Here is an 18,261-nt window from a genome sequence, read left to right as displayed (position 1 = left end):
TGGTTCCAGCACACACACACACACACAATCCTCTTCTACTCCTGGGATCACAGGTCTCCTCTCCCCTTGTACTTCTGATGAAATCCAATCCCCGAGCATGACTGACAAGGCCCCTGGATCTGAACAAACCAGTGCCTCCACCCATTTCTTGACGCCCCTCCCTCACTCTCTGCTCCTGGCCTTTGCACTTGATGTTCTTTCCTCCCGGAACTCTTTTCCCCTGGCTAAGGACATATGCATCCTTTGGGACTCAGCTTATATACCCCTTCCTCCAGGAAGCTCTCCCTGACCTCATCAAGGGTTCCCAGGGCCACTTGGGAACAGCCCCAGCCACAGGCCTGCTCATCCTGACATGTACTTCCTGGTCACATGTCTGTCACTTCCACTGCTACTCAGTGTCTCAGAGCTCAGCACAAGGCCTGGCACAGAGAAAGTGTCCAGAAAGTGCTTGATGAATGAATGACTTGATCCCCCAAGTGCCCTCAGAATAACAAACTGGCCTTAACTAGATGTTCTGGGTCTAAGCTTGTTGTCAAACCCCAGGAGGATACAGCCTCACCCTGAGCCTCAATGTAGGTCTGAGACTGGGGCTTCCTGCACCCTGGGGTGGGAGGGTGTGTGCGCCCAGAATTCTTTCCTAACGTGGTCCTGTTATTTAGGGATGGGTCAACCGAGAGCCCTCTGAGCAGGAAGCAGGAAGGAGAGCTGGCCCTCTGTTCTCCTACCCAATCCCCAATTTGGAGGACATGCAGCCTGTAATTTGGAAGGCTAATTCGGTCCAGGGATGGAAGGGAGCGCTCTGTGTGCTGAATGATGCCACGCCCTCCCAGGGGAGGAAGCGTCCTCTCCTCTGCTCTCAGGCACAGGCCACGCTGCTCCAGTGGATCCCAAGGCCTGGGCGGAGCCCCCAGAGCACTGGGTAGACAGCCCTCAGCCAGAGGAGAAGGAGAGAGGGAGAACCCTGGGGTCCAGTCCCCTTGGCCACTGACTGCCCAGACAGGGGTTACCTTTGTCAGTGGGCCTCAGACATCCAAAAGAACTAGTGGGGAAAAAGAAAAAAAAAGAACTAGTGGTCAGCAAGGACTAGGGTCTGAGAGTGCCCCAGACAGCCACTCCAGAGAAACAGCAGGGAGATGGGGACTGTGAGGACCTGGCTCAGAAGCCACACTCCCCAGCGATTCCTCACTCCTGCCGCTGTCTGAGCCCAGTTACAGAGTCACTCAACATCCCTCCAGCGTGGTGGGCGAGCATGCTGTTTCCAGTCGCTGAACACTGTTCACCTCCTCCCCTGGGAAGCCCTCTCTGACCACCAGGCTGGATCAAGAGCCACTTCTGGACTTCCACTGTGCTTCCCACTTCACGGCCCTGGGTGTTTTGCCTTAGAGGCGCCTCCCCCATCAGAACACAGGCTCAGTTAGAAAGGGCTCAGAATATGGGCCTGGTTGTGGTCACCTTGGTGGCCCAGAGCACTGCCCAGGGTCCAGTTCAACAGAGAGGGTATGACAGGACAGGCAGAGAGGCTGCTCCACTGACTGCTGTGTGGCCTTGGGCCAGGAGCGGCACTTCTCTGGGCCTCAGTTTGCCTGTCTGTGGACCACACACACGGCAGGATTTCAGTACTCAATGAACATGTGAGTGAATGAATGAGAAGCTGGTTTAGATGCAAATCAAACCCTCAACAATTTCTCTCCTCACTCAGGTCACAAGGCTCTCTGCCCAGGTACATGCCAGCAGGGGCTGCCATTGGCTTTGGGATGAAGTGGACAGAAGGCCCGGGGGATGGTCATGGCCGGTGGGACCTGCAGGGGAGCTGACAAGCTGGAACCCTGATGGTGATGGGGGACAGAGCCTTGTGGGGAGGGCATAAAGACTTCCGGGTGACAGGTGAGGTCCCGAACACACCTGGTGTTTGAGGACCCCGGCCTGCCTGGGGGCAGCACCCTGGCCCCAACTCACCCACACCTCAGCAGCTTCTCCCAAAACTTCTGCTCAGCTCTAACCGTCTGTCACCGGGGCTGGTGATTCACACGCTCCGCTCCTCTTTCCTCTTCCTGACTAATTATAACTTCTGCGTGTTTTTCCCCCTGGAAAAAAATGTCTTCTTAAAAAAATATATCCCCAAGACAGCAGTAATTAACTTAGTGAGTGCCAGTGTGCAATCCAGACAGACTCTGAGGACGGGAAGGTCCCAGGTGTGGGGAGAGGTCTTCTGTCCAACAGTGGAGGGACGTGGGTGGGACGTGGGTGAACACGGGACACGACGCAGCAGCAGCTCAGCCTATCGCCTGCCCCACCTATCGTGACTCTGGGGACCCTGGGGAATTACAGTCACAGGAGCTGTCATGGGGACTCTATGGAGTACCTCTTTATGCTGGGCACAGTACCCGGTGCCCACCAAGTGCACGGACATTCCCTCCTCTGACACCTGCTCGAGTCAGCCCTGCTGGTTCCAGAAGACACAAGACGAGACCATGCCCAGAGTCCTGAACCATCAGCGCTGGGGTGAACCATGAGGCCTGTGGCACTGGTGGTTGTGTGTGGTGGGGACCATGGCCAGTGGCCCAAGCAGAGGGAGGCCAAGGGCCGTGAGTCCCTCAAGGGACAGGCAAGCATAGGCCCCTCTGGTCTGTCTCCCGCTCAACTACCTTCTGGGAATAGAACTTTGGCCAGAGTTGAGACCACAGGAGTTGTCTGAGCACTTGGTGGGGCCCAGTGAGCAGACGGCAGAGCAGATGTCTGAGCAGGTGCCCCAGCCTGGTGGGAAGAGGAGACACTGCCAGGACTGGGTCCCAGAGCAACAGTGACAGAAAGGCTGGGACATCTGAGACTGGGTCCGGGAGCCAGACTGAGACAGAGAGGGGGCAGAGATGGAGACTAAAACAAGAGAGAGAGTCAGATCTGAGTCAGAGCCCAGAGGATGAAGATAAACCCAGAGAGAAGAGACAGAGACCCAGGGCAGGGGACTGAGCCCCAGACCGAGCAGCAGAGACAGCTGAGACAGGAGAGCAGCCCAGACCCAGTGTGGCCAAGGGGCTGGTTTAGTCAGAGAACCAGAGGCCCGGGGGTCTAGGAAAGAGCTGGGAGAGAGGGAGGGTTGAAAGTGAGAAAAGAGGTGGAGGCCCAAAGCCTCGCGCGGTCCGGCTCTGCTGGTGGGGGCCCTAAGGACACGGGGTGGCCCTGGACACTGCAGGCCTGGCATGGGAGTGGGTGCATGGGGCCGCCTCATCTCTCATCAATCCAGGAGGACTGCCTGGGGAGGTGGCTCCAGAGGGACGGAGCGCGTGGGCATCAGGAGAGTGAAGGCGCCCAGATCAAACGAGCAGGGGGGCCCATCCTGGGAGGAGTCCCCGGTTCAGGCTCTCTGAGGCGGCCCGCCTCCCATCTCCACCAGCACAGAGGTAAAGAGCCTCCCCAGAGGCTGAGGAAAATCCAGGCAAGGCTAAGGCTTCTCCTTTTCTCCCAGGGAAGGGAAACCCTGGGGCTATCTGGGTGGTCAGCCTGAGCACAGAGGCCTCTTGCCTTGCCCTGCAGAGCCGTGCACCTCCCAGACAGGACCGGGAGGCGGGCAGATTCAGAGCTGCCCCCTGAGCCCAGGACATGGCAGCCTTCCCTGGTGTCAGGCTGGGACAAGCTCCCACAGCTTATTCCCCACCATCCTTTAGGAAACACATCCCCTCTACCAGCCTCCACAGGGGATCTGTCCCCGTCCTCAGATTTCTCAGGCAGGGCCGGGTTTCTCTCAGCTTAGGACAGGGCTGTGCTTCCTCTCCCAGACCCTCAAGACAGGGCCCATCTCTCCCCTCGGACCCTCCAGGCTAAAGGAGGACCCTGCCCCCAGGCCCCTGGCATCACTCTTGTCTTCACACCCCAGGAGGTGTTGACAGCCTCGCTAACCATAGGCAGACTGCCCCTGGCTCCAGCCATCACCTCCCCCAATTCCTCTGGACACCTGACACGGCCGCTGCCTGCCCTGGGTCAGGGCCCAGTGCCCAGGACCCGTGAGCCAGGCAGCTGTCGGGATTTCCGGCTCAGGGGGCCTCCAGGGCTGACACCTCTTAGTCACTTTCTCATCTGGACTCTCCCGGCCAAGTCTCTGATCGTCCGGGGTCGGCTCTGGATCTTGGAGCATCTGTCACGGGAAGGGAGGGGGACATAGCAGGGAGAGGGTAGCCTCAGGTGGCCTTGAGCCCAGAAGACTAGCACAGGCTCCTGGATGTGCCCTTGAGCCCCAGGAAGGAGGGAAGAAGGGGTCGATGATCCCTGGGAGCGGGGTTCACCAATGTAGGACAAAGCTGCCCATGCAGGCCCTTCATTCTTTGGCCACCACGGTGGGCTGGGAACACTATGGTGATCAGGGCATTTTGATGGAGATATATGTTTCATGGATCCCTGAGACAAACCAAGAAATCTCCTTTTTCAGTGACATTAACAGGGGGCAACACGACTCCAACAGGGGTTTGGAGTTCTGACAGACCGGGTCTGTCCAGTTCGGGCTCTGAGGAGATGACCAAGCCTCAATTTGCTCATCTATAAAATGGTACCACCATTTACTTACTGCTGAGAGAATGCTGCAAATAATCGAGATTCACACATGAAGCTGAAGCATGAAAGACTCTGCTTTCGGCTCCCAGATCCCACTGGAGGCTCCCAATTCCCCATTCCCCAGAGTCCCCTTTCTCTTCCAGGCCTCTCCTGGCAGAAGGAGACAGGCAGCCAGCCCTCAGCCTCCAGCCCCTCTGCAGCCTGGGGCAGACCAAGCTGAGGTCAGAGAGGAGGGAGAAGGCCCAGGTTGGGGCAAGGAGCCAGGAAGGCCAGATCTGATCCCCTCCTGGGTGGGACCACTGGTAAGCCCCCACACCCACCGTCGGGGACTGGACTGGCTGCGTGCCTTCCTGCTCCAGCCTGGAATCCTCAGGCCATCCCAGGGCTCAGTCGCCCTCTGCACCCCCATGCTGGCTCTGGCCCCCTTCCAGGCCAGCCTGACCTTTGGCCCCAGCTCCTCTGACGAGCAGAGAGGGAGGACACGGGGCCCACCCCCATCGCAGACCGTTTTTAGCCCCCAAGGAACTCGGCGTCCTCCCAGCAAGGGTGCGTGGGTCCCAGCTGGGTATTAATAGCTCAGCCGGGGGAGGTGACCGGGACTTTCACAGCCAAAGCCTGGAGGCCTCGCATCCTGGGCGGGCAGGGCCGCCCTCTTGTTGTCCACTTGTCCTTCACTGGCTCCCCACCATTCCTGCCTCCTAGGGGTTCTCTCACCTCCCTCCAGCCCCCGACCCACCCACATGCCTGGTGCCCCCCCACCTTGTTGAACCTCCCTGTACTACCCTGTGGGGAGGGGGTGACCTCTGAGGTCAGGGGTGGGTAAATGGCCGAGGCCGGTTCATGACCAGGCCCCGTGGGAGATGAGAACAGAGTGGGCTGTGATAAGGCTTCCCCCCTGGCACCCTCTCCTCTGCCCGCTGGCCTCTCATTCCTGCTTGCCTCCTCCACCCGGCTCCCTCACTGGCTGCTCTGTGGGCTTGTCCCCACATCTCTGGCCACGCTGGGCCTGGAACGGAGAAGAGGCGGGAAAACCCAGCTGACAGGATGGAGGCCCAGACAGTGCTACCTGCACGCGGCTCAGGGCGGGCCGCAGCGGCCTGAACTGGCTGCACAGCCACCTCTCAGGGGCAGCCTGGGAATGACAGGGCCCTGGGGCGTGAATGGGGACGCAGGGCTTTGGCACAGTTCCTCTCGAGACCCCTACTCAGTGCCATGGAAGCATCTCACACACCCGCCGTGACCACTGCCCCTTACTCTGTTAGCTTATCTACCCCTACTCCAAGGGCCTACAGTCCGGACAGTAGAAATCAGCAACACTGATAGAGCGTGATCAACACGGAGGCAGAGGCGTGATCATCCACATTTCAGAGGTCAGCAACCAAGGCTCCCATCCTGAAGGCAGGGGGCTGGGACTGGGGGCCAGGCCCCCAGCCTTGCTCTAGTGGCTTTGAATACAACATCCTGTCTTATTTATCACAGGTGGGTGTCGCCATCCCACCACCGGTCACTTCCAGGACAGAGTTAGGACAGCTTCTGAGTCTTTGCGGACTTCTTTCTCAGCTAGCCATGGCCTTCAGCACTGGACTGATTCCAACCTCTAACCTCTAACCCTACCTCAGTCTGACACCTGACCTTGACCTCAGACTGAGCTTAGCTCTCCATTCTCATGAAGTTCTGAGTCACAGCCCCTACCCTCTGACCCCTGACTCCAAGCCAAGTCTGGACCTCTGGCCACTGGACAAGACTGATGCCTGACCCTTTGACCTCAGCTCCCGTTTAAGTCTCAGCCCTGAGGCCCAGGTTGACACCGGGCTGACACCCACTGGTTCCCACCCCAGGCTGAGCCCCCAGGCCAGCTCCGGTCCCTGCTTGCCTTCCTGAGCCTCAGTCCTGGACTCACCCTGGCTCCCAGCTTCTCAGCCTGGAGGAGGCCCTGCACGCTCCTCACACTCACTCAGCCACCCCCCTCACACTCACTCAGCCACCCCCACGCTGAGTTTTGAAGCAAGCTGACACAAGGAGCACATCACACCGGGCGATTTATGACTTGGACTAGCAGAGGCTGGAAACATATGCTATTTCTGGGCTGGAGCTTGTTGTTTGGACCACGGAGAAGCAGAACCCACGGCAGAGGGAAGGGAAACAGACGGGCAGATGGGCCCTAGTGCACACAGACACCACGTGGTGGGCTGCAGGGGCCCTGGGTGACCTGGGGCTGGGGCCACGCTCTTCTGGAGCAGAGAGGCAGGTGCGCCCACACTCTCCAACCCGGAGGAAACCAACGACAATAAATGGGACACTCCCCTCAAGTCCTGCACCTAGTTTTCTTCCTAGCTGCAGAACCCACACTCCCAGCAGCTCAGAATGGAACTGGGTCCAAGTCCCGGCTCTCCTTTGCACAGGCTGTGAGCCCCGGGGCGTGCCGCCTGGCCTCAGCCTCCGACAGTGTCAGCGACCCGAACTGTAAGATGGGGAGGGGACACTACCTTCCTCGTGGGGTTTTCTGAGGACACACGTGGAGGCAGAGGCCCAGTACATGTCTGGCACATGGCTCACAAAGGAGCAGCTACTAATATTTTATCAAAGATCAAAGTCCAGCCATTCCAACTGGAAGGTCAGTGGCCTCTCACTTCCGCTCCCACCCTAGGGCTCCTGGGGGACACAGTTTGGAAACCCTTGACCTAGATTCTGGGCTGGCCATAGGACCAAAAGTAGCATTAGCTGATGATTTACAGGAGCCGGAACAGCATGGAATTTGTCAGCGTGGAATTAGGTCACAGAATTCTTGAAACAGAGGAGCCACAGAAGCCAAAAAACTCAACATCTGAAGGCACAGTGATCTCCTGGGCCAAGAATGGTGTGGACCAACCAAGAAAGAACAGAGCCCTCCCTTGGACAGCAGGCTGCGGCACTGTCTCATGTCCTGGAGTGTCCTGGAGCAGATGGAGGGCCTCCAGCTCCACCATGATCTCCACAGCCCCTCATCTCCTGGAGAATTCCCACTTCCCCATCACCACTCTGCTCAAGTGTCCAGAAAGTCCAGCTGTTCCCAGGCCCCCCTCTCCCAAGCTAGATCACCTCTATGCCTCCTCCCAGGACTCCCCGCCCAGTAGCAGGGTCCCTAGGGTGAATCTCAGAGGGCCACCTCTGCTGCCTACCCTCAGCCGCCAGACACTCTGCAGAGTGGGCTTCGGACACACCGATGACTCTAGGCCCTGCCGGCTCTGGGCCAACATTTCCTCAAGAGTGAAGCAAAGGAGCTGACCCCGTGGGTAGAAGGTGAGCACCTATGCACTGGGAACCCACTGTTTTACCTCCGTCATCTGTGATTCGGGAAACAGAGGGTTGGACAGAAGGACACGCCCAAGGCCACACGGCTGGGAAGTGGCAGGGGGCAAGATCTGACCTAAAGCTCCTGCCTGCCCTGAGAGCAGGGGCAAGAAGTGAGGTTCCAAGTGCAGGTGGGCTACCGCTAGGCGAGCGGCCGCAGAGACCTACAGCCCCCAGCGCACCCCGAACCCCGATCGCTGGCAGCTCCCAACCTCCACCACGGCTGGCTGAGCCCCACCCCCGATGCCATTCCCACATGACCTTTCCAGGTGGCTAATGAGGGCCGGGGCACCACTCAATAATTGGCCTCATTAGGCGGCTGGGGCTGCCCAGGGGATGGGGTGGCGGATGCTGGGCCCCGCGGGGACAGGCCAGACAGCCTCCCGTTAATTACCTGAAAAATCAGACAATTAGGCCTCCTGCCACCCGCCTGCCCACGTCCTGCTGGCCCCTAATTACCGATGACTGCTGAGCAGGCCGGGAGTGACCTGGATTTGGAACGGGGACCACTCACTGCCATCTCCCCCATCCCCCACCCTGCATCCATCACAGGCTCTGGAGGTAGAGAGCTGGGGGGAGTGTTCTCAGGGAGCTTCCTGTCACCCCATTCCTGGACCTTGCCCACCCACTATCTCTCCTGCCAAGGGCAGCTCTGGAAAAAAAGAGATGGACACGTGGAGCCCTGGTAGCCCTCAGGGAAAGATGGGTGGACTGCTGGAAGGAGGGGTGAAGACCCAGAGAGTGGAGTCCAAGAGGTGTGGGGGCTGGTGAAGAAACTGACCTCCCCTTCGTGCCTGGCTCCTCCAGGGAGAAAATGCCAGACTGCGTGCAGGAGTGGGAATGCCAGAGAGGATGAAGCTGAGAGCCCTCCTTGGGGAAGGCCCCCGTGGCCCAGGCCTGGGGAACCTGGGCCTGATCTAGGGGAGTGCCCCAACTCAGGAGAGCTAGGCCTAGACAAAGCATGACCAGGGTACAGCTTGTGGTGTTGCAGGAGGTGTGAAGAGAAGGGCTTGGCCCGGCTGGGGCGGTCCTGGAAGATTAGACGGAGCCAGGTGGGGGTGCACTGCTGCAGGCGGAGGGAACAGCACATGTGAGGGCCTGGAGGTGCATCCTTTTCTGCTGAGAGCAGTGACAGAGAGGCAGGGTGCCCCTCAGCAAGTACCCACCAGGCACCAGGCCATGGAGGGAGGGCAGCTAGGCTGGCCCTGCCCCAGGAGGGCCGGGGACGCGGGCTGGGGGCCGGGGATGCAAGCACAAGCCGGACAGACATGAACCCCAGGCCTCGTGCAGCTTACAGTCTCGCAAGGTACATAATGTTCCTGTTGTTGTGTTGTGTGGCAGATCACCAGTGTCCGATATATGATGGATGCTTGGACGGATGGACGGACGGCAGACTAACACCCCCCGCCCCCTGCCAGGGTGAAGGTGCAGACTTGAGACAGAGCCGACCTGTTACTCCCCATCTTTGGCACCCTCTGCCTCTGTTTGTCATGTAAGAGCCCTGGGCCAGAAAGAGGGGGGATTCCCCAGGCTCTGCACCTCTCTCCATTGCATTTGACCTCCCCAACTGGCTCTGGCTCTCCCGGAAGCTGGGTACCCTCCCCCGCCACCAACCTTGCACTCCAAGCCAATCTGACCTTCACCTGCTGAAGAGTGAGGGAGTAACCTTGTGGGACATTCAGCTGGAACTGGACATCTTGGGGGGGATGTGGGTCCAAGGGTTGGGACTCCTGGATGAATTTGATGGTGTATCAGTGAGAAGAGGTGGGGAGAGGGGCTCAGCCCCCACACCTCACCCACTTGGGTGGGACTTTTTGAGGGAGAGGTCAATTACCTTTGCGGTTCTTATTTACTTCTTTAAGTATAGTATTTGATTAATGTAAAGGAATGTCTGTGACAATAGGTAATAACATAAGGGGCTTTCTTGAGAGTCCCTTGGACTGCAAGGAGATCCAACCAGCCCATCTTAAAGGAAATCGACCCTGAATATTCACTGGAAGGACTGAAGCTGAAGTTCCAATACTTTGGCCACCTGATGCAAACAGCTGACTCAATGGAAAAGACCCTGATCCTGGGAAAGATTGAAGGCAAGAGGAGAATGGGGCGACAGAGGATGAGACGATTGGGTGGCATCATTGACTCAATTGACATGAGTTTGAGCCAACTCCAGGAGAAAGTGAAGGACAGGGAAGCCTGGCATGCTGAAGTCCATGGGGTCGCAAAGAGTCAGACACGACTTAGTGACTGAACGACAACAACAAAGGAATGTCTGTGACAATACATAATAACCTAATGAACGCTGGTGACCTACCGTGCAACACAAGAACAGGATCAAAGTGTGCTTCGCGAGACTATAAGCACCGTGAGACCTGGGGTTCACGTCTGTCTTGCTTGTGCCCACCTACCCTGTCCCCAGCACCCCAAACAGCACCTGGCACCCTGTGAGCTAGCAACAGATTTTATCAGGGGAATCTCCGGGTGTGTGACACCCCTACCTGACTCCTACCTCCCCCAGTGTACCAAGAATGCTCGTTTATCACTTGCTCTTTTGTAAGAGCTCGATCATATGCATTTGAACGTCTCAAACAGTACTGTGTGGTTTCACCCTGGTGGAGGACTTGATAAAAATGGCTTTGAACTGAGTGTAGTTTCCTGCAATTTGTGTTCTTCCCTCTACTTTATGCTTTAGGGTTCACCCCTACTGCTGCGAGAAGTGCGGTTGATTTCTTAATTCTCCTGTTACTGGATGTTTGTGTTGTTCTTAGCTTCTCCTCAGGAACAGAGCTGCTAAAAACATCCTGGGGGGTGGGTTGTATTACCATTATTGTTAATGATAATGTTCCCATCCCGCCGGGGTATACACTCCCTCTTCTCTCCCCGACCCCCCTGCACACAGGGACCCTTCCCAGGCACACTGGAGCCCAGGAACGAGGTGCCCTGTGACCTGAGCCAACCCGAGAGGGGTAGGGGAGGGGTGGGTCGGGGTAGGGGTCCGCAGCTACATGACACTGTGCACCTCACATCTGGATCCACACCCATGCACCCCACTTCAACTCAACCACATAAGTGCATCTGGCTCCATGTTCAGAACAGGATGAAATGAGAAAACAGATTGTGTAGCTGGACAGTCCTTGGTTCAAAGGTCCAGTCCTGTGGTCCAGTGGCTAAGACTCCATGCTCCCAATGGAGGGGGGCTCCGGGTTGCATCCCTGGTCAGGGAACTAGATGCCGCCTGCCGTAACTAAAGATCCCATGTGCTGCAACTAAGACCTCGTGCAACCAGATACATAAATAAAGGTCCGGTTCATCATGCACAAGACCTAGGATCCCGGGTGAGTCACTTCTTCTTTCTGAGCCTTGGTTTCCTTGTGTGCAAAGTGAGGGTGACTTTAGGACAGAAGGTTGCAGAGCCCCGCGAGTGCTGAGAGGTGAGAGGCGGGCAGGGGTAGTTGCTCTTTTCCCTACTCCACTTTGGCTCCTTCTGCTCTCCATCTAAGGGGACTGCCAGGGCATTCAATCACCACCCCTACGGATAAGGAAGCTGAGACAGAGCATGAAGGGCCCCCACCCAGCGCCCTGCAGGTCCCAGCCCATTCCTCCTGCTGGGCTGACTGGCCCCCCCACCAGTGTGTCCCCCACTGCCTCTGCCGGGTCTGCACAAAGGACAGCCATCGGTCCCCTCTCCCCATGAGACCCTGGCCCCACCATTGAGCCTCCTGCGCCCTGTCTCGTGCTCTGTCTCGGCCCTGGGGTACAAAGCTGGGGATGGCAGAGAGGGCAGCACCAGGAGGCCAGCAGGGCTGGCAGCCCATTGTGCAGCCCGACCTCAGGCTCCTTCCTGGGCCCCACGGTGACCTCCCTCGTCCCATGGGCACTGGAGCCCCCACCCTCCCAGACCAGCCCGCCTTCATGCAGGGACCCCAGGTCCTGCTGGCTTAGGGCCTCATGGATTCTACCACAGCCCCCAGCCTGCTTGGAGGGGTGGTCCCATGTAGGCTGTCTCAGCCCTGTACCCAGGGGGTGATGGGGGAGGTCTGATGCCGCCTCTGCAGACAGACGGAGGAGGTGGGGCTGCGAGAGGAGGCCTCGGCTTGCCCAGGAGTCTAGTGCTTCATGCTGCAGTTGCACCCAGCTTTTGGATGAGGATCTGGGGCTCCGTGTCCCACCACAGGGAAGGCGAGAGGAGACCAGGAGCGCCCCCTGCTGTCACTGCTTGCATTCAATAGCGCAGAGCTGAGTGGAGGGAGGTCTCCTTCAAACACAGACTTCCTGCTGGGAGAAGCCCGCTGCTACTACCCAGCCAGACTGGCCCCCTCCGCGGTGCGCGGCCAGAGATCAGGGACAGCTTTCACCCCCAGCCCTGCTCCGGAGCTGGCCTGAAGAGAAATGGGTGAGACAGGGCTGTTCCCTTCAGCCCCCTGCACCCCTTCCCACCTGCCAGCAGCGCTTTTCTCCTTCTCCTCACAGGGAACCCCCTCCCGGCTGCAGCTCCATTCCCTCCAGGCTCCCGCCCCCGCAGGCCCCCGGGCCCCTCCTCCACGCCGGGGGCGGGAGCACAGTAATTCGAGTTATTTTTAGCCAAGCCGCATCCTCTAAGAGACGCAAGTCAAGGGGAAGCCGCCCCCGCGCCTCCGGGAGTTTCGGAGCTTCTTGCAGAAAAAAGATGGGTTAAAACCAGTGCTTGGAGGACTCGCGCCAGTCAGACAGGGCCAGCGCTGTGGCAGGCGGAGCGACGCCCCTGGGTCTCTCACCCACGGCTCCCTGTGCCGCGGGCTGGTTGTTAGGGGTGGCCAGGGGCCCGCACGTGCCCTCACTGCCTCCACTCAGCAGTTGTCCTCAGCCGCCCTCTCCTGGCTCCATCCCCCCCATCGTCATCCCTGCCTGCTGGGGGCTGAAGAGAGCATCTGGGGAGCCATCCCCATTCTCCCAGCCCCCTCTGGGCGAGGTGCCCTGGGGGTGGGCAGCCTACATGTTTCCAGGGGAGATTTGGGAGTCTGGGAGAGGGCCAGGTATCACCAGCCGGGCCTTCTGGCCATTTCAAGCCTTTTCCCTGGGGGCTATCAAATGGGACAGAGCCCCGTCGGCCAGGCCCTGTGAGGGTCCCCAGAGCCTCACCGTAACCCACAGAGCAGTAGGTGGCACGCTCATCCCTGTCTCACGAGGTCACGGAGCTATAAGCGAATGGAGCTTTTGCTCAAGGTCACCCAGCTGCTAAGTGTCAAGGCAGCAAGTGGGTCACGCCCTCCAGCCTTCACCAGTGGACAGACGGTGAGTGCCTGAGAATGTGATGACCCACTAATGAACAAGCGTGGCGGGGGACATGGAAAGGAAGGACCGAGAGCGCTGCGGAGGAGGGATGCTGTATTGGGACCCACCTGCTGTTGGAGACCACAGCACGCTCTCTCAGAGGCTCGCTCCTCAGCTAGGATGTGGCCCTCCTTTTCCCAAGCTGTCATCGTGCGTCTCCGGCAGCATCCAAGCCCAGCAGAGCTTCCAGGAGTGGCCTTGACAGAGAAATAGCTGTGCGACCCTGGGCAAGTCACCTTACCTTTCTGGGCCTCTGTTTCCTCACCTGTAACAGAATTAACAGAAGCAGCCAGTTTGCAGGTGTGGCGAGGACCAACGCACAGCTCCTGGCTCCCAGCCCTAGCAGAACGCCCCTTTCCTGCCCCGGCCCTGGATTTAGGACACCCACTGTGGGCCAGGCCTTGGGGGCTTCGGGGGTATGGCAACAGCTCTGGGAGGCCCTCATCAGCTGCGGACCAGTGCCAGAGAGCCATGGGGAGCAAATGCCAGCTTGAGCCTGCTCGGCCCACAGCATCCTCCCCACCCCACCCCCACCTCTCCCTGACCTCACAAGGCCGGCTGCCCCTGTGCCCCAGCAGCCCTCCTCCTCTCCCAGGAAGGCTCCAGAGCCCCTCTTCCAAACTCCAGCAGCTCCTGCCTAGACAGACTCTCTCTGTTCTGCATCCTGGGGTGCTGTGCCCGCAGCTTCCTCCTGTCCCAGCCCTCAGGTTCTGCACTTCACAGATGCTCCAGGTGATCCTGATAGTAGCCCTGGGCCTGCAGATGAAGGATTTCAAGCTCACAGGCCCAGCCACTCACCTCCCAAGTGGAGCCAGGGGTCATTCTTTCTGTTTGCTCCATCACAGAGAATCTCCCTCCAGGCTGTGGGCTGACCCTGTTTTACCTGGAGCGTGGACGAGTGAGGGGCAGATGCTGGGAGTTTGGGGGATTTGCCCAGGGGCCCAGAGCTTGGAAAGGGCAGCACTTGGGCCAGAGCGCTTCTCGCGCAGAGGCTCTCAGTGGGACCTTGCGGGTTCCAGCTCTCCTGTGCGCCTCCTTGGATCCCCAGCTCCTTGCTGCTCTCTCTGGTTTCCCTTGTTCCTCCCTAATCTGGGCCAGACCTCCTCCCTCCCTCACTCCATTGTGCCCTGGAGCCGGAAGTGGGTTTACTGAAGCGCTAAATGGGGAGCAGGCAAGGCAGGCCCAGAGCCTTCCCCAGAACCACCCCGAACCCCGCCTCCACACCATAAGGCACAGCCCTCCTGGTCCCCGCTGCCTGCTCTTCAAGCCAACAATAAGGATGCCCCCCTGCCCTGCCCCGCTCTGACCACCCCGGTTCTGCCTTTGCCACATCCTCTCTGTGTGCCTTGGGCAAGTCCCTGCTCATCTCTAGACTTCAGCTTCCCTACCTACAGGTGTGGAGAGGGGATCCCGGTGATCTTCAAGACCCTTGCCCCAACGCTGGTTTTCTCATCCTTTCCAGGGGCTCCTGGGTTGCAGCCTCTGTGACCTGGGAAAGAGTACAGACTTTGAGAGTTGGGGGTTTGAAATCTTAGGGAGGTGATTTCATTCATTCATTCATTCAGAGTTCTTGCAAAGGCCACTTCACCCTTCCCTCTTGCCCCTTGATCCACCCCTTGATCCTGAGCCTGGGGTGGCCCTGGGACTCAGCCCCTGGGCCATAACAGGGGCTGGGAAAGGAGCCCTCCCTACCCCAGCTTCTCTTTAGCCCCAGCTAGAAAGGTGTGCACAGGCTGGAGGGGCATCCAGGCACGATGGGGCTCAAGGAGAGAGAGGACCTGGAGAGGCCACAGTTGCCATGGCACTGCAGTGCTGGCTCCACTGGAGGCTGCTAGTGGGGAAGGAAAGGGGTCCCTCCCAGTCCTCAGCTTCATTCTTCCTTTTCAGATGCTCTTTCTTCCCCTCAGACACAGGGCTGAGAGTTGGGGGAGCCTCTTGTGAATACAGTCCTGCCCTGTCTGGCCCCCTCTCATGCCCACCTATTCCATCCCTCCCTTTCTGGCAGGTCAGGCCTCCGTGTGGCTGAGCATCTCCACCTTCACACCCGGCCAGTCCCTGTGCCTGAGACCCACAGAACCAAGCCCGGCCCAAGCTGGCAGGAGAGGAACCTGCCCTCCTCCCCGGGACACTGCCACCACCACCACCACCCCCTCCTTCCTAGGCATCTTCTGGGAGGGGCCAGTGGATCTGAGCGGAAGCAGGGCCAGCACAGGGGATACCCCTATTCTGAGCATCTGTTGGCTGTAGAGGCCAGGGTTTCTCCCAGGTCACCTGTCAGTATCACAGGGTTTCCTTCATGACCACATACCATCCCATGTTCCTCTGGTCCTGGGGTGGGGGCATCTGGACCACAATAGCTCTCCCAGGTGGCGCTAGTGGTAAAAAATCTGCCTGCCATTGCAGGAGATATAAGAGATGCGGGTTCGAACACTGGGTCGGGAAGATTCCCCTGGAGAAGGAAATGGCAACCCACTCCAGTATTCTTGCCTGAAGAATCCCACAGATAGAGGAGCCTGGCAGGCTATAGTCCAAAGGGTCGTAAAGAGTCGGACATGACTGGTGATTTAGCACAGCTCTCCATTTGGCCGTGGGACGTCTAGCAAGTCAGGCCCAAGGACTCCATCTCCTCGTCTGTGAAATAGGGTGATGACAACCCTGCCAGCTCCCAAGGACCCTGGGAGGTTTCCTGCCTGCTCAGCATCCCCCCACTGTCACAGGTGGAGAGACTGAAGCTCTGAGAGGTGAAGTCACTCCACTGGGGAGCAGCAGTCAGAATTTGAACTCAAGTCAGATATGGAAACCTATTCCTTTAACCCCCGATAGGCATAACCTCCAGTAACTCGGATGTAGACTAGCAAGGGCTGCCCAGGGACACCCACATGCTCCACTTTCTCTGCCTTGATCCCTCTTTGGGATCAAGGTATAGGTGGGACACCCTATACCACCACCAGGAACCTGGAGCCAGGGAAGATTCAACCTACACAGAGAACCTGCTGAGAATGGGTGTGGGGTTGGGGGGCTGGTGGGGGTGATGGGTGCTAGACGCTGGGGTGTGAGAGGTCCTGAAGGCTCAAAGGGCTTCTTCCCAGAGGGGTGCTCCAGACAGCGACTGGCAGCCCCATTCCATCCGCAGTCCTGTGCTGCCCCCATGTGGATGATAGGCTAACATTCTCAGCTGGAGATGTCACATCACTTCATGGCCAGGAACTCTCCAGAGGGAATATGTGGCCTGGGACTGTGAAGGTGTCTCAGTGACTGGAGGAATGTGCTACCCCCAAGCCTGTGTGGCACTTATCTTGTCTCTTCCTGACAGATCCTGGGCTCCAGCCTGGCACTGCAGACTGCCCACCACATTTCCTTTTTCCAGGAGCTTCGGACCCCAGACTTTTGGAGGAAACTGAACTTGAGAGCTATATTTTCCAACCCTCCATCCCATATTTCAACCTCTATTCCCAGTAATTTCTCATACCTGAGAGCTTGTCACTCTGGGAGCAGCCCATGGTGTGGAAGAAATTCTGCTTGCAAAAATGACCCTGATCCGTGGAGCTGGTATTTGCCTCCCTCAGACATAGCTCTGCCCTCTGGGGCCACAAGAACCAGATGGTCTCTCACAGGAATTTTCAACCAGATCCAAAGCTTAACCCGGTGTTCAGGGGCCTCCTCTCTGACTCCCAGTCTTCTCTCCTAAAACACTGTGGTTCTGACGAGCCACTCCAGTTCCTCCTATCAGGGCACATGGCAGTCTCTGTCCTTCTGTAACTTCGGGACTGAGGGGACCCAGCACCCCTGAGGACTGTGGTGGCCCTCCATCCTGAACCTTCCTTGGAACCTGTGCTCTGTTAGCATTCACTTGACACTGACATTTTCCCTTAAGTCATGTCTGCCTCCTCAGGAGCCTTATGGGGAACAGTGTGGCTGGAATGAACAATGATTAAATACTTAATGTATACTCAGCACAGTGTTCAGTGCTTTATTCCAATTATCTGGTTTAACTGATAAAGGAAACTGAAGATGAGTCAAAGAAATGGAAAGATATCCCATGCTCTTGTGTTGGAAGAATTGATACTGTTAAAGCAGTCATACAACCCAAAGCAATCTACAGATTTAATGTGATCTCTATCATATTACTCATGACATTTTCCACAGAACAAGAGCAAATAATCCTAAAATGCACAGGGAACCATAAAAGACCCAGAATCGCCAAAACAATCCTGAGGAAAATGAATGAGGTTGGAGGCATAACCCTGCCAGACTTCACATGATACTACAAAGCTACTGTAATCAAACAGCCTGGTGTTAGCACAAAAGCAGATACATGTATCAATGGAACAGAATAGAGAACTCAGAAATAAACCCATATACCTATAGTCAAGTAATCTTCAACAGAGGAGGCAAGAATATGCAAAGATAGTCTCTTTAGCAAGTGGTGTTGGAAAATTGGACAATCCCATGTAAACCAATGAAGTTAGAACGGACCCTTACTCTATATGCAAAAATAAACAAATGGCTTAAAGACTTAAGTATAAGACAGGACACCATAAAACTCTTAGAAGGGAACAAAGGCAAAGCATTCTCTGATATAAATCATACCGATATTTTATTAGGTCAGTCTCCTAAGGGGATAGAAATAAAAACAAAAAGAAACAAATGGGACATAAACTTATAAACTTCTGCACAGCAAAGGAAACCATAAGCAAAATGAAAAGGTAATCTACAGACTAGAAGAAAATATTTGCAAACAGTGCGACTGACAAGGGGTTAATTTCCAAAATACACAAACAGTTCACACAACTTAATATTAAACACACAAACAACCCAGTCAAAAAAATGGGCAGAATACTTAAATAGACATTTCTCCAAAGAAGACATACAAATGGCCACCATGCACATGAAAAGATGCTCAACACTACTAATTATTAGAGAAATGCAAATCAAAACCATGAGGTTTCACCTCATACAGGTCAGAATGGCCATCATCCAAAAGTCCACAAATAGGGCTTCCCTGGTAGTCCAGGGGATAAGAATCTGCTTTACAATGCAAAGGACACCAGTTCGATCCCTGGACTAGGAAGATCCCACATG

General features: G+C 57.0%; 1 long non-coding RNA gene across 1 annotated transcript; it reads right to left on the bottom strand.

The window, feature by feature from the left end:
- Window positions 1-1,739: 1,739 nt before the first annotated feature.
- Window positions 1,740-16,795, bottom strand: LOC122425032. The gene is made up of 4 exons (XR_006264659.1): window positions 16,649-16,795; window positions 14,568-14,668; window positions 13,248-13,444; window positions 1,740-2,084 (listed from the first exon to the last, which is right to left on the bottom strand). It is a non-coding gene; the product is annotated as an uncharacterized LOC122425032 (long non-coding RNA).
- Window positions 16,796-18,261: the final 1,466 nt, after the last annotated feature.

Source organism: Cervus canadensis, chromosome 22, assembly GCF_019320065.1.
Source record: "Cervus canadensis isolate Bull #8, Minnesota chromosome 22, ASM1932006v1, whole genome shotgun sequence".
NCBI lineage: Eukaryota > Metazoa > Chordata > Mammalia > Artiodactyla > Cervidae > Cervus > Cervus canadensis.
This window is presented reverse-complemented; position numbering and strand designations above follow the sequence as displayed.